Source organism: Vulpes lagopus, chromosome 4 (assembly GCF_018345385.1).
Source record: "Vulpes lagopus strain Blue_001 chromosome 4, ASM1834538v1, whole genome shotgun sequence".
NCBI classification, from domain to species: domain Eukaryota; kingdom Metazoa; phylum Chordata; class Mammalia; order Carnivora; family Canidae; genus Vulpes; species Vulpes lagopus.
In genome coordinates, this window is record NC_054827.1 from 115,131,360 (window position 1) to 115,145,198 (window position 13,839).

At 35.6% G+C, this 13,839-nt stretch overlaps 1 protein-coding gene across 1 annotated transcript in view; it reads right to left on the minus strand.

Annotated features, from left to right (window-relative positions):
• Positions 1-13,839, minus strand: part of HDGFL3 (HDGF like 3) — a 74,566-nt gene that overhangs the window by 30,094 nt on the left and 30,633 nt on the right. The window lies entirely within an intron of this gene.

Here is a 13,839-nt window from a genome sequence, read left to right on the forward strand (position 1 = left end):
GGTCAGAGGCATCTGTATAAAAAAAAAAAAATCCAAATTTCAGTAATCAAAATGAACAAATCAGACTGGTTGATAATTTTGGTGTAAAAACAACTTTGAAAAAAAAAAACTTTGGATTTAATCATTGTAGAATGTAATATAAGCAAATGTTTTATTTTTTTAAGTAAAATTTGGGTTTATTTTCTCATGACAACACTTATTACATTGGAACTTCTTAAACAGGTTTACTAACAGGCTACTATTACTTCCATATAATGTTAAAGATTAAAGAAAACATAAATGAACTATATTTCTGACAAACTTTTCTATATCAACAGTAATTACATTCTGTGGTATGTTAGATTAAACTTAATTTCAAAAAAAAAAAAAAACCACTTAATTTCCAATCGTTAACTTTAGGATGTTGGACTAGTATTGAATTGAATTAATTAATGGATAATCTTTGCATCCTTGAATAATTTCTAAATAGAATAGAATACTGAAACATTGGTAACCATGTGTAGTTTTAAAATACATAGAATTTTAACTTTTATGTGTTATGTAGTGACTATTTTTGCTACTCTAAGAAGGCAGAGAAAGAATATGTGCATTATATTTGTCCATAAGCTTTGATGGTTTGCTGAAACAGTGTTTATGACAATAATTCCTCAAACAACTGACTTTCTGTGAAACAGAGGTTACTTTGTTTAAATGATAAATATGGAGATTGAGACTATACTAACAATAATGGCACAGAAGTATAACCAGGTAGGCAAGGTAATGGGATGTATTTGTGCTTATTAATGGGAAAAGATTAGTTTTGTACTTGAAGTCAAGCACCTGGGTTGTTCCAGCATGTGGGAAAGGATTAAGGAGGATAAAACCCAGATGAATATTGAAAGCTGTAGGTTTGTGGAAAGGAAAGTTTATTTGCTTTGGACTATAAAACTGCAAATAGTCTAAAAATGTTGCCAAAGTTGGTTCAGTTTTTTTTTAATTGAACTGGCCAGAAGGGTAAACAAAGATACCCAAGCTCTCTCCTCCAGTAACACCTTTTCTCTCAGAAGTGCCCCTGGCCTATTCCCTTACTTTGTTCAACTCTGCTTAAAGAGTGCCTCATCGGAGACACTTCCTTACAACGCAATTAAAAATGGCACCTCTTCCCCTGTCATTCTCTATTTCCTTATTCTGCTTTATTTTTATTCTGAGCATTGTCCTGACACTGAGTATTTTGTTTGCCTCTTCACATTAGAATATAATCCCTATGCAGGGGAAACGTGTTCTTCATTACAGCAGTTGCTCAACTGCCTAAAGCAGTGCCTGCTGCATGGGAGGTGCATAATAAATATTCCTTGGGGACCAAGGTTTCTTTACTGTCTTAAGACCTGAAGAAGTCTCACTCACAAAGGGAGAGAATTCGAGATCCCAACTAAGATGGAGAAGAGAAAGCTTCAATAGTAGATTACTAAGAAAAATTGTTCTGAAGTTATAATCTATATTTATATATTTTTTAAAAGTATTTTATTTATTTATTCATGAGAGACAGAGAAAGACAGAGAGGTAGAGACACAGGCAGAGGGAGAAGCAGACTCCATGCAGGGAGCCCGATGTGGGACTTGATCCCGGGACTCCAGAATTATGCCCTGGGCTGAAGGCGGCGCCAAACCGCTGAGCCACCCAGGGATCCCCCGGAGTTATAACATAAAGGAGTCTCTATGCTTAAGAAAAAAAGTAGGAATAACAAGCAAACTTGTGTGAGTATGCCAGTAAGAAAGATTTGGGGGGCTAGCTGAAAAGAATATTGAAAAGAATACAGAGGGAAAAAAAAGACTATTTTAGGCATCAAAGTATATAAAGTGAAGTTACAGAGGGAAAAAAAACTTGTGATGTTGTAATAAAAATGGCTTTAGATAAAGAGAGTACTACAAAGGAGTCAAAAGATTTACTGCAGGGTAAGAGGAAAGCACATTATGGAAAAAGGAAATGTGCACAAGATAAAGGGAAAAGAATTCTTAAAATGTGACTATATTTGGCTTAATAAACAGGTTATTCATCAATTTAATATTTGAAAGTAACACTCTGTTAAAGAATCACAAACATAACTATATGGAAATAGTTTCCAAAATAACAATTCAAAAAAATCTCTAGTAAACTAGACACTAATATCTTTAAGTATATAAAAACCACCACCTATTAGCTGAAAGAGCAGTTTTATAAAGACATTTTGGTTTTTACTCCATAAAACTTTCATAAACTTTGACAATTTTATCTTTAAAGCATTTAAAATTTTTTTTATTTATTTGACAGAGGGAGCACAAGACAAGCAGGGGGAGCAGTAGAGAGAGGGGGAGAAGGAGTCTCCTTACTGAGCAAGGAGCCCAACATGGGGCTCAATCACAGGACCCTGGGGGATCATGACCTAAGCCAAGGGCAGACACTTTACCGACTAAGCCCCAGGTACCCCAACAATTTTATCTTTAAAAGAATTATAAATAATTTTGAGAAGTAGAGATATACTTAAAAGGCAGTGTTTTTAACATTGTGGTAGGCTCTATGGAAGGGATAGGACAGATGATTTATTGTCATCCCTCATTAGTATTGCTGATTCTGGAGAAGGAGCATATGTTGGGTATTATGACTCATCCTTCATTCTCAGTATACCTTAGGGAGAGCCAGTCTCTGACAATTGGAAAAACTCAGGTTGAATAGTAAGAAATAAAGGATATTCCCTCAACTCTCCCTCAGTCCCCAGTCTTCTAACCAACTGTCCACATGAATTCTATTTTGAAGAGGTATAAAATACACTCATTCTTAGGGTTTATGTTCACTTTTATCAAGATAAAAATTTACATGTAGTGAAATATACTCATTTTAAATTAATAATAATAATTTGATACATCATAAACCCATATAACCAAACCTAATCAAGTACATAACATTTAAGTCATTTCAGAAAGTTTCCTCATACTCCCTACTAGTAATTTCCTGCCCACCAAAGGCAACCACTTTCCTGATTTCTATCACCACAGGTTTTGCCTGTTCCCAAACTTAAAATTAAAAAAAAAAAAAGGAAATAAGGAAGAAGTCTTTGGTTATTGGCTTCTTTTGCTCAGTGTATGTTTTGTTTTGTTTTAGATTTATCTATTTATTTTAGAGAGAGAGAGTGAGAGAAAGAGCACAAGGAGGGAGAGGCAAAAAGAGAGGGAGAGGGAAAAACTCAAGCAGACTCCACAGGGAGCTTGGAGCCCAACACAGGGCTTGAACCCATGACCCCAAGATCATGATCTAAGCCGAAACCAAGAGTCTGCCACTTAACTGACTGTGCCACCCAGGCACTTGCTCAATAAATTACATATATATAAGTAGTTTATTCTTCTATACTGCCAGGTAATCTTCCACTGCAGCTGTTCACCTGTGGATGTACTGATGGACATTTGTATTGTGTCCAGGTTTGGCTATCGTGAATGAAACCGCTATAAACATTCTTGCAAGTTTTTTTTTTTTTTTTGGACATATGCTTTCACTTCTCTTGGATAAATATACCCAGGTGTAGGATTACAGGGTAAAGCACAGGTAAATGTTTAATTCTGAGAGAAACTGCTATTTTCTAAAGTGGTTATTCTATCATATTGTTCTCTCAAATATGAGAGCTCCGGTTGCTCTACATCCTAACCAATATTTAGTATGGCCAGCCCTTTTAATTTCAGCCATTCTATTAGGTATGAAGTGAAATCTATTGTGATTATCTTTTAACATACCAAACTGTCACAATACTCTATGCATTGACCCCAAAGAAATGAAAGTATGTGTCCATATAAAGATTTGTACAAGGATGTACAACAGCAGGTTTTTTTTCACAGTAGCTCAAGTCTGAAAACAGCCCAGGCATTCATCAGCATGAGAGTGGCTAAACAAAAGGTAGTATACTCATACAAGGGAATAATATTCAACAAAAAAGAATGTAGTGATAATGATACAGTAACATGGATGAATCTTAAAAACACACTAAATGATACAAGTCTTACATAAAATAATAATGGAATACTGCATGATTCCATTTATATAAAGTTCTAGAAAAGGAAAAGCTACTTTATGGCGAAAAAAATTTCAACAGTGTTAACTTTTGGAGGACTTAGGGGTGGTGAGTGATTGGGAAGAACCATGAGAAAATTTTCTGGGGTGATGGTAATACCACATATATTGACAGGGTTTGGGTTACACAGGCATATAATGGTGTCACAACTCATCTTACGAAACACGAAATTTACACATTCAATGTGTATCAACTTTCCTCAAAAATGTAAATAAATGTTAAATTCTAGTTAATTTTATGCATGCTGAAGTGTATAGGATGAAATAATATATGCAAATTAATTTAAACACATAAAAAATAAAATGGCGTGATGGATGGAGAATGCCAGAAGGATAGAAGTGTAATAAAACAAAGCTAGCAAAATATTAATTGTAGAATCCAGGAGGTGGGTATATGGTGTTCATATTTAAGCATTTCTGTTACGTTCAAAATTTTCACATTTTGGTAAAAATAGGTTAGGAGGAGAAGGGAGAGAATACGAGGTAGCAGAGCAAGTTGGTTACACCCTTGTGTCTTATGATAGGAAGTTAAGAGACACTGTCTAGTCAATAAATTAAGACGAGAAAGGAGACTGTTGTACTTTATTATAAGCAAAGGTAGATTTGTAAAATTACATACAACACTTTAGCTAAAAACAATTCAAAAAGAATTTTTTAAAACCACCAAACTGCCAATTAGAAAGACTGTACCAATTACACCTCCACCTATAATATGGGTTCCTATATCCCTGTAGCTTCACTAATAATGGGGATTAGCAGTATATCTTATTTCAATATGCTATGTGAAAATGGTGTTTTAATTTGTACTTTCTTAATTATAGATGATGTTGAGCATCTTTTCATACGTTCAGAGTTACTTGTATTATGTTTTTTATAAGCTGCTTTTCACATCCAATACTCATGTTTCTATTGGGTTGTTGGTCTTTTGTTATTGATCTGTAAAAGCTCATTTTGTGTATATCTCAACCCTTTTTCTATCATATGCTACAAATGTTTTTTACCCATTTATAATTTGTCTTGATTTCATCTGCAATATTTTTTTGGCCAGCAGAAATTCTTAATTTTTATATAGTGAAAGTTATTAATCTTTGTCTTTAAGGCTTATGGGCTTGTATCTTGCTTAAAAGGTCTTTCCTATTCCAAGACTACAAAAAAGTTTTCTCACATTTTCCCTTGTATCACTTTTGTGGTTTTAATGAATTATTTTCTTAAGCTAGAAATGTGCTTAACAATAAATGTAGAGAAATCAGCACCCACATAAACGATTATATAAACAAAATGTGAACTGCTACAAACATCTAAGAAGTGGGTATGATTTCATATATTATAAAATTAAAAACATACATACCACATGCCTAACAATTCTACTTCTAGGAACCAACCTATTCTATAGAAGAGCATGAGCATGTAAAGATAAACAATCCAAGATGTTCACCAAAGTTCTCCTGCCAAAAAAAGAAACGACTAATGGGCCATCAGTATAGAAATGATTAATTAAATTATGCCACAGCCATACTAGGCACATCTATAGCCAAGATCTGTATGTATTGACTTGGAAAGATAGCAGTATATCAAGACAAGTGAAAATAGCAAGTTGCAGATTAGAAAATGTTAACTACATCAAATTATGAGTGTGTATATATCTCTATCTATATATACAAACGCTTACATAAGCATAAGGATACACTGCCAACTATCAATGCTAATTACATCAGGGTAGTAGGAATGGTAGTGTTACAAAACTACATTTCTTCTAAAATTAAAAACAAACCAAAATATTAACTATTTTTAAAAAGTCAATCAATAAAAGTATATAAATGCTTAGAGACTGCCTCAGAAAATCTGATTTAAAACAAAAACAAAAACCTGCAGAATGGAATTTTTATTAGGTAAAGAACGGCTAGACAAACTTCTCAGACTCTTCTGTCTATGTCAGTTGAGGACGACTTCTCCTTAACCCCATGAGAACCTTGTCTGATTGGATAGAAAGAGCATCTTTTCCCAAAGTAAAGGGGTGTGTGTGACACAAGCCTCCAGTTCCAAACCTGGTTTGAATTCCTAGGAAACTATATTTGTAAAACTTTAATCTTGCCTTTCCCATTTCCCCAGCAAGGATTCTTAGCTGGTCCTCCAACAGGAAAACTTCTGTAGCTATACACAAAATTTTATGTAGTTCATTCATTCATTCAAATATTTATAAAGATTTTATTTACTTATGAGAGACACCGAGAGAGGCAGAGACACAGGCAGAGGGAGAAGCAGGCTCCCCATAGGGAGCCTGATGCAGGACTTGATCCCAAAGCCCTGGATCATGACCTGAGCCAAAGTCAGCCGCTCAACCACTAAGCCACCCAAGTGCCCCTGTAGTACATTTTATTTTATTTTATTTTATTTTTTTAATTTTTTATTTATTTATGATAGTCATAGAGAGAGAGAGAGGCAGAGACACAGGCAGAGGGAGAAGCAGGCTCCATGCACCGGGAGCCCCACGTGGGATTCGATCCCGGGTCTCCAGGATCGCGCCCTGGGCCAAAGGCAGGCGCCAAACCGCTGCACCACCCAGGGATCCCTGTAGTACATTTTAATAGAAACAGAATTTACTGCTTCACCCAGATCTTCCAAACCTTGCTTCCTCCACCAAAAAACTTAAAGAAAATCATGTAAAACTAAATTTGAATACTTGTGAATCCAGTTCATAAAACTTGTGCCAATTTGGGCACATCTTTTATTTTTGGTGTCAATTTCATCAGACTTTATGTTGTCAATATAAAATGATATGCACTGTCTGCTTTCCTCCCACTTGAATTCGATTTTGTCTGATATAAATTACTGTCATTTTTCTGTTGTATTCAAATCTGATAAATAGACCTTTCCAATTTGGGAATAATTTTTACCTTCTACTATTATCTGTTAGGTCAGTTTCTTACGAACATTATATTGTTGGATTTTATTTATAGGTCTAAATGAAGAATATTTATGCTTCCAGTATAATGTTTGGCTTTTTATGCTTCTTTTCTCTCTTCATGTTTACTTTTATTCTATGAATTAAACTCAAATATCTCAATTTTAATTCTATAAGTACCTCAAATATTTCAAGAACACTATTAAAATAGTAATTATACAATAACATTAAGACAATATTTACCTATTTATTCTAATCTGAAACCAAATAAGGTATCTAGTGCTTTCTCCTATCTTCTTCCCTTCCCTTTCTCATTATTTATTAATCTTTCTCCCATTTCTTCTCTATTATGTTCCACTGTTTGACTTAATAAAATGGTAATCATTTTTCTTGTTACAATGACTGTAGGCAACCACCCAAAGCAAATGCTTTCAAAGGATTAGGAAGAAGGCAAACAGCAGATGAAACAATGTCAATATGGAACTACTTGAATGTCAGTTTTAGCTGCAGATCCAAGAATGTGGTCAAAATTCCTTGTAAACTTTAGCTCTAGCAAAAAAAGTTGGAGGTAAAGAGTTCAGAAAAGGCCCTCCTACCCCAAGAGCCTTAACCTAGGGAAAGAATCTTCAACAAGACCACTGGAAGAGTTTGACTGTAGAGCTAGGGAGTCACAGAAGACCAGTGATTGACTCAAGACTGAGAAATCTTGAGAAAGAGTACCGATTTTTTGGTAGTTGCTCTGGTGGCAGACTGAAATGGGTGATGATTACACTGGGATTGGCCTGTACTCCCAAATTTTTCTTTTCTTTTTTTTTTTTTTTAAAGATTTTATTTATTTATTCATGAGAAAGAGAGAGAGAGAGAGAGGCAGGCAGAGATACAGGCAGAGGGAGAAGCAGGCTCCACGCAGGGAGCCCAATGTGGGACCTGATCCTGGGACTCCAGGATCACACCCTGGGCCGAAGACAGGCGCTAAACTGCTGAGCCACCTAGGGATCCCCTCTCCCAAATTTTCTTACAGTAGAGGATGCAAATTTTCCATGCACCATTAGCTATGGATAGATAGTAGTATAGACGTTGTCTAGATCCTGTTCAAGAGGGCCATCTGGAGGTGAGGGGACCAAGCAGAAAGATATTCAAGGAGGAGGGAGTTATACGTGACTTAGAAGAGAACTAGAATTCCCTATATCAAAGAAGTGAAGATGAGATAATCCCAGGAATACTGGTGGTAGAATGGTAGGCTGCTTCTAAAATGGCTCCCAATGATCTTTATTTCCTGGTGTTCATGGCCTGTGTACTCCTCTCTTTTTGAGTGTGCACTAGATCTAGTTACTTTCCTCAGATGAATGAAATATGACAAAAGTGATAGGATGTAACTTCCAAGACTAGGTTACAAAAGACTGTCATTTTCATGTTTTTAACTCTTCCCCTCTTGCTCTAATGAAGCCAGATGCCATATTGTGAGTTGTCTCTATAGAGAAGCCTATGTGGTAAGGTTACCAAGGGAAGGCTCTAGCCCATAGCTCATGAAGAAATGAGGCCATTAGGCCATTACTGCATGAGGAATTGAATCTTGTGAACAATTACTGAAATGAGTTTGTAAGCAAATCTATACCCTAGTCAAGCCTTAAGATGACTCTGATCTTGTAGAGACATAGAGGTAGAGGGTTCTGGTAAGCCATGCCTACCTATATTCTTGATCCACAGAAATAAAAAATGTGTGTTACTTTAAGCCACTAAATTTTGGAGAAATGTGTTATGTGGCTAAAGATAATATTGGGTAGCTCTGAAGAAAGCAGAAAAGAGTTCATTAGTCAAACAATCAGCTCTAAACAGCTGCCAAGTCCAAACAGAATCAACACCAGCTCACAACAGTTACAACTGAGTAAGAATTTTCCTGCCACCTTCTAGCCCACTGTGTCCTTAAAGGGCTGAAAAATGCTGGAAGAGCAGTCAGTATGTTAGGTAGAGGCAGAAAAAAATAGTTAACCCCTCTTTCCCACTAAGTAGGCTGTTATAAGGAGTTATAGGCTTCTTTGGGAGAGAAAAATTTTGCCTTTAAATAAAGTTTGAATTTTTAAATTATTACACAGAATTGACCATATTAATTATTGAACTTAGTCTGCTTGTGACTAGAACTGATTTGGGGGCTTTTCATTAGCAGACAGTGACCAGAATAGTTATAAGACCTTATCCAAAGGGACAGGAACATTGCTAGCATCACAAAATGGCTTTGAACACGGAGTAGAGGCAAAATAGCTTCAAATAAGTACAATGAGGAAAGACACAGTAGCTAAATCAGAGAGAGAAAGAGCAAAGGTGGGAGATCTGTCAAGATTAACACCAAGTAATGCACAAAGATAAGACTTCAGAGAAAATTAGCCAGGCTAGATCCAATCTTCTGTACACAGTAGTTTTCCAGCCCACTGGCTCCCACAGTGCTCTGAGAAGTCACATAATTAATGACAGTCATGATGTCTGTTTTAATTTCAATTTAAAAATCAATAAATACACTTACACCTGTCAGAATGGGCAGAATCAAAAAAGACAAGACATAACAAAAGTATTAGGATATGAAGGAAAAGGAACCCTTGTTCACTGCTGGTGAAAATGCAAACTGGTGCAGCCACTGTTGAAAATACTATGAGGTTTCCTCAAAAAAATTAAAAATAGAACTACCATATGATCCAGTAATTCCACTACTGGCTATTTACCGAAAGGAAATGAAAACACTAACTTGAAAAGATATATGCACTCCTGTGTTTATTACTTAAAATAGACAAGCATTACTTACAATAGCCAAGATATGGAAGCAACTCAAGTGTCTATTGATAGATGAATGGATAAAGACATAGTGTATATGCACAATGGAATATTACTCAGCCATAAAAAGAATGAGATCTTGCCACTTGTGACAACACAGATGGACTATAGGGTATTATACTAAGTGAAAGCTAAAAAACAATGAATAAACAGTAGAATCAGACTGATAAACACAGAGAACTGAAGATTGCCAGAAGGAAGGAGAATCAAGGGACAGGTAAAAAGAGTGAAGGGGAGTTGGAGGTCCAGGTTTCTAGTTACGGGATGAGTAAATCACAGGAATAAAAAGTACAGCACAGGGAATATAGTCAATGATACTGTAATAGAGCTGTATGGTGACAGGTGGTAGCTACACTTGCAGTGAGCTCAGCATATGGTATAGAGTTGTCAAATCACTATGTTGTATGCCTTAAACTAATGTAACACTGTGTGTCAACCATACTCAAAGTAAAAAAAAAAAGCATACAATATTTGAAAAATCAATAAGTATCATAATTTAAATATTTTCTCTCTAAAACTGAACAGTATGAGAGTCTTTCTACCTCCTGAACAAATATGTACAGTAAATACTAGATAACTGTGTTCATGATTCAGATATTCAGTGAGGTTTATCACTCAATTGAGCACAGCTAGCTACTTGCGGGTTTGACTGCTAATTTATTCTAATTTTTATTTTAGTTTATACCCAAAACAAACTGCCGGTTAAAGACTGAAAGCTAAGAAAGCAAGAGGAAAATGGATCTTGAAATAGAAGTTAATGAAGAGCATAAAATGGTGCTAATCCTGTAAATTAATTTAAAAATTATTTAAATAAAAATTAAAATAAAAAATAAAAATTCTTTTGAAAATGAAATTTATCTGGTTAATATCAAGATTCTCCATTTGAACCAGCATTCAAAGGAGGAAGAAAAAGTGACAAGAATACCAATTTAGCATTTTATTTTAAAAAGTTAATTTTACTTTAGAATGATAATTTTGGTGACTATCTTTTCACGTCTTTATATATAGGCACATATATTTTACATAAATGTATCACAGAAGCTGTTTTATCCTGGGGATCCTTTTTCTTTTAAATAGAGATGTGTGTGTTTATTGAGTGAGTGAATGAGTAGAGGCTTACCTCCACAATCTCCCTCAGATTTACTTATCCCCAGACAATCATTACTTAGAACTATGCTTTTCTCCACTTCATATATATAATCATATATAAATGTTGTATACACAGGCAGATGTTTTTCTGGAAAGAGGGAGACTATTGTGTTTCACACGTGTGAACCATATTTTATAAAATCGTCTGCATCATGAGAGGTCCTTGACTTCAACTGATTGTATAATAATCCAATAATTGAATAACCTATAATTATTCAACTTTTCCCTGAGAGATGGGCATTTACCCTATTTTTACTGTTTGTGCCCTTTAAAAAGGCTATAGTAAACATACTTAGATTTTTATGCACTGGTGCTTCTATTTCCAGGAGACAGATTTCTAGGAGTGAAACTGTTGGATCATAGATCAGAGATATTTTTCACTTTAATAGATATTGCCAGGCTGCTTTCAAAAAAAGGTTGTAATAATTCACATTTCTACTAAGGTATGAAGATGACCTCCCTTCCAATCTTTGACAGCATTAAAGTATTACTGTTCTTTTAAATTTGCATTTCTCTGATTAATGGTGAGGTTAAGCATCTTTTCATAGGTGGACTGGCCATTAAGGACTTACCCTTCAGTGAATTACCTATTTAAATCATTTTTGCATTTCTCTACACAAGTCTTTCTTTTTACTATTCATTTGTAATATAGTAACCTGATATCTGTAATTTCTATTGCAAATATATTTTTCCGTTACATAATATGTCTACTGACACATTTTCTTCTTTTGAGTTCCCAGACACCACATCTCCTGGCACTTCTTCCCTTTCCCTCCCATCCACTTCTCAGTAGCCTCCTTTCCTAGTTCCTCTTCTACACTTACCCCTCAGTGGTCTTTTTGGACACCAAGGTTATGAATGCCATCTGTATGTTAATGAATCTCATATTCCTACCCCTGAACTCCAAACCTTCCTTCTGAGGGCTTCACTCTCACATACCTGGGTGTCCCACAGACATTTCAAATTCAAGAGGTTGAAGAACAAACTCTTAATCCTATGGCCCAATCTGCTTATATTTCAGTATTCTCCAAGTGAGTAAATGGCATTACTGTCCAACTATCTGCTCCCAGTAGGAAGCTAGAAGTCTTTATTGATTTATATCTCTCCCATACAGATATATTCATCTATAACGGAGTCCTTTCAATTATACCCCCCAGATATATCACTGAACTAACCGCTGCTTTCTGGAGCCGTTGTCAATCCCTCTGGTCCACGCTACCACCACCTAATGCCTGCACTTCAACGAAAGCCTCCTAACTAGGTCTTTTGTGTCTACCTCCCAACTCCCCAATTTAGCTCCCAACAATCAGTTCTTCAGACCTTAAATATAAATCAGATTATGTCATTCTGCCCCAAATTCTCTGATGATTATCCCTATTTTTAAAAATCTTATACTACTAAAGCTGTAAGACCCTGATATGAATTTTGTCTATCCCCTTGAACTCCTCTCCTACCCTCTTCCCCTAGTCCAGTCTCATTCTATATTTGCCTTCATCTCTTCTTTGTATAAATGCCAAGCTCATTCCTACTTTCCCCTCAAAAAGTAGTAACACTTCTCCCATAGGACATTTAACTCCTTTCAACTGTTGTTTTCAAAAAAACCCTTCCTTAATCTGCAGAAATGCATTCCACACACACACACACACACACACACACACACACACACACACTCTCTCCATCATATGCTATCCTCTTACCCTGATTCATCTTTCTCTACAGCTTTTATGAATTACATTAAATTACATACTGCTTTGCTTATTAATCTGTCCCCCTTCTAAACTAAAATGTAAGCTTCATGAGGATAGGAAATTTATCCACCTTATTCACTACTAAATCCCTAGCACCCAAAATGCTGTCTGGCACATAGCAGGAATTCAGTAAGTTTTGTGTTCTTTTTTTTTTTTTTTTTTTTAACAAATGAGTAAATGTTGTTTTATTATTTATTTTTTGACACTGATCATTGTAAAGCTAGCCTGACTACACTGAAAGCAACCTATGTATAGCTGTAGGTCATTCATTTTTAATGGTGAATAATAATAATATTTTTATGTCAATATACCATAACTTAATGTTCCATTCTTTGTCAAAGGACATCTGGCTTATTTACAAGTTTCTTTTTGCCATTATGAATTGTGCTGGTATGAATATTTTCATATATACCTTCTAGTGCACATGTTTTTCTAATTTAACTTCCTAACTAGGATGTTAGATGCCTAAGTCAGTGGGGTACCCAGGTGGCTCAGTTGGTTGAGGGTCCAGACTTCTGATTTTTAGCTCAGGCCTTGATCTCAGGATCATGAATTCAAGCCCTGTGTTGGGATCCCTGCTGGGCAGGGAGAGGAAAGGAGGGAAAGAGGGGGAGAGAGAGAGAGACAGAGAGACAGAGAAAGGGAGTGAGGGAGGGAGGTGGGAGGAAGAGAAAGCAAGATAAAGAGAAAAAGAAAGAAAAGAAAGGGTGAGTCAGAAAGTACACAAAATTCCAACTTTATAACATAAAGTGAAATTGTTTTTCAAAGTGGCTGGACCAATTTATATTCCTTCAGTGGTGTAACAAGAGTTCCTGTTGATTCACATCCTCTCCAGCATATGATACTGGCAAATCTCTTAATTGTGGTAATCTCAGTATGATTATTAATTTGCACTTCCCTAATCACTAATCAAGTCAAGCATCTTTTCACAAATTATAGGCCTTAATGTATTTCTATGAAATGGCTATTCATGTTGTTTTGCCCATTTTTCTATCAGGCTGTTTGTCTTTTTCTTACGGATTCATTCTGTATATTAAAGCTCTATTTGTTCTGTGTGTAGCAGCATCTCCTCCCAATATGTGGCTTCTATTTTCCAGTTCATTAAGGGACCTTTTTTTTTTGTTGAATAGAGCACCTGATTTTAAT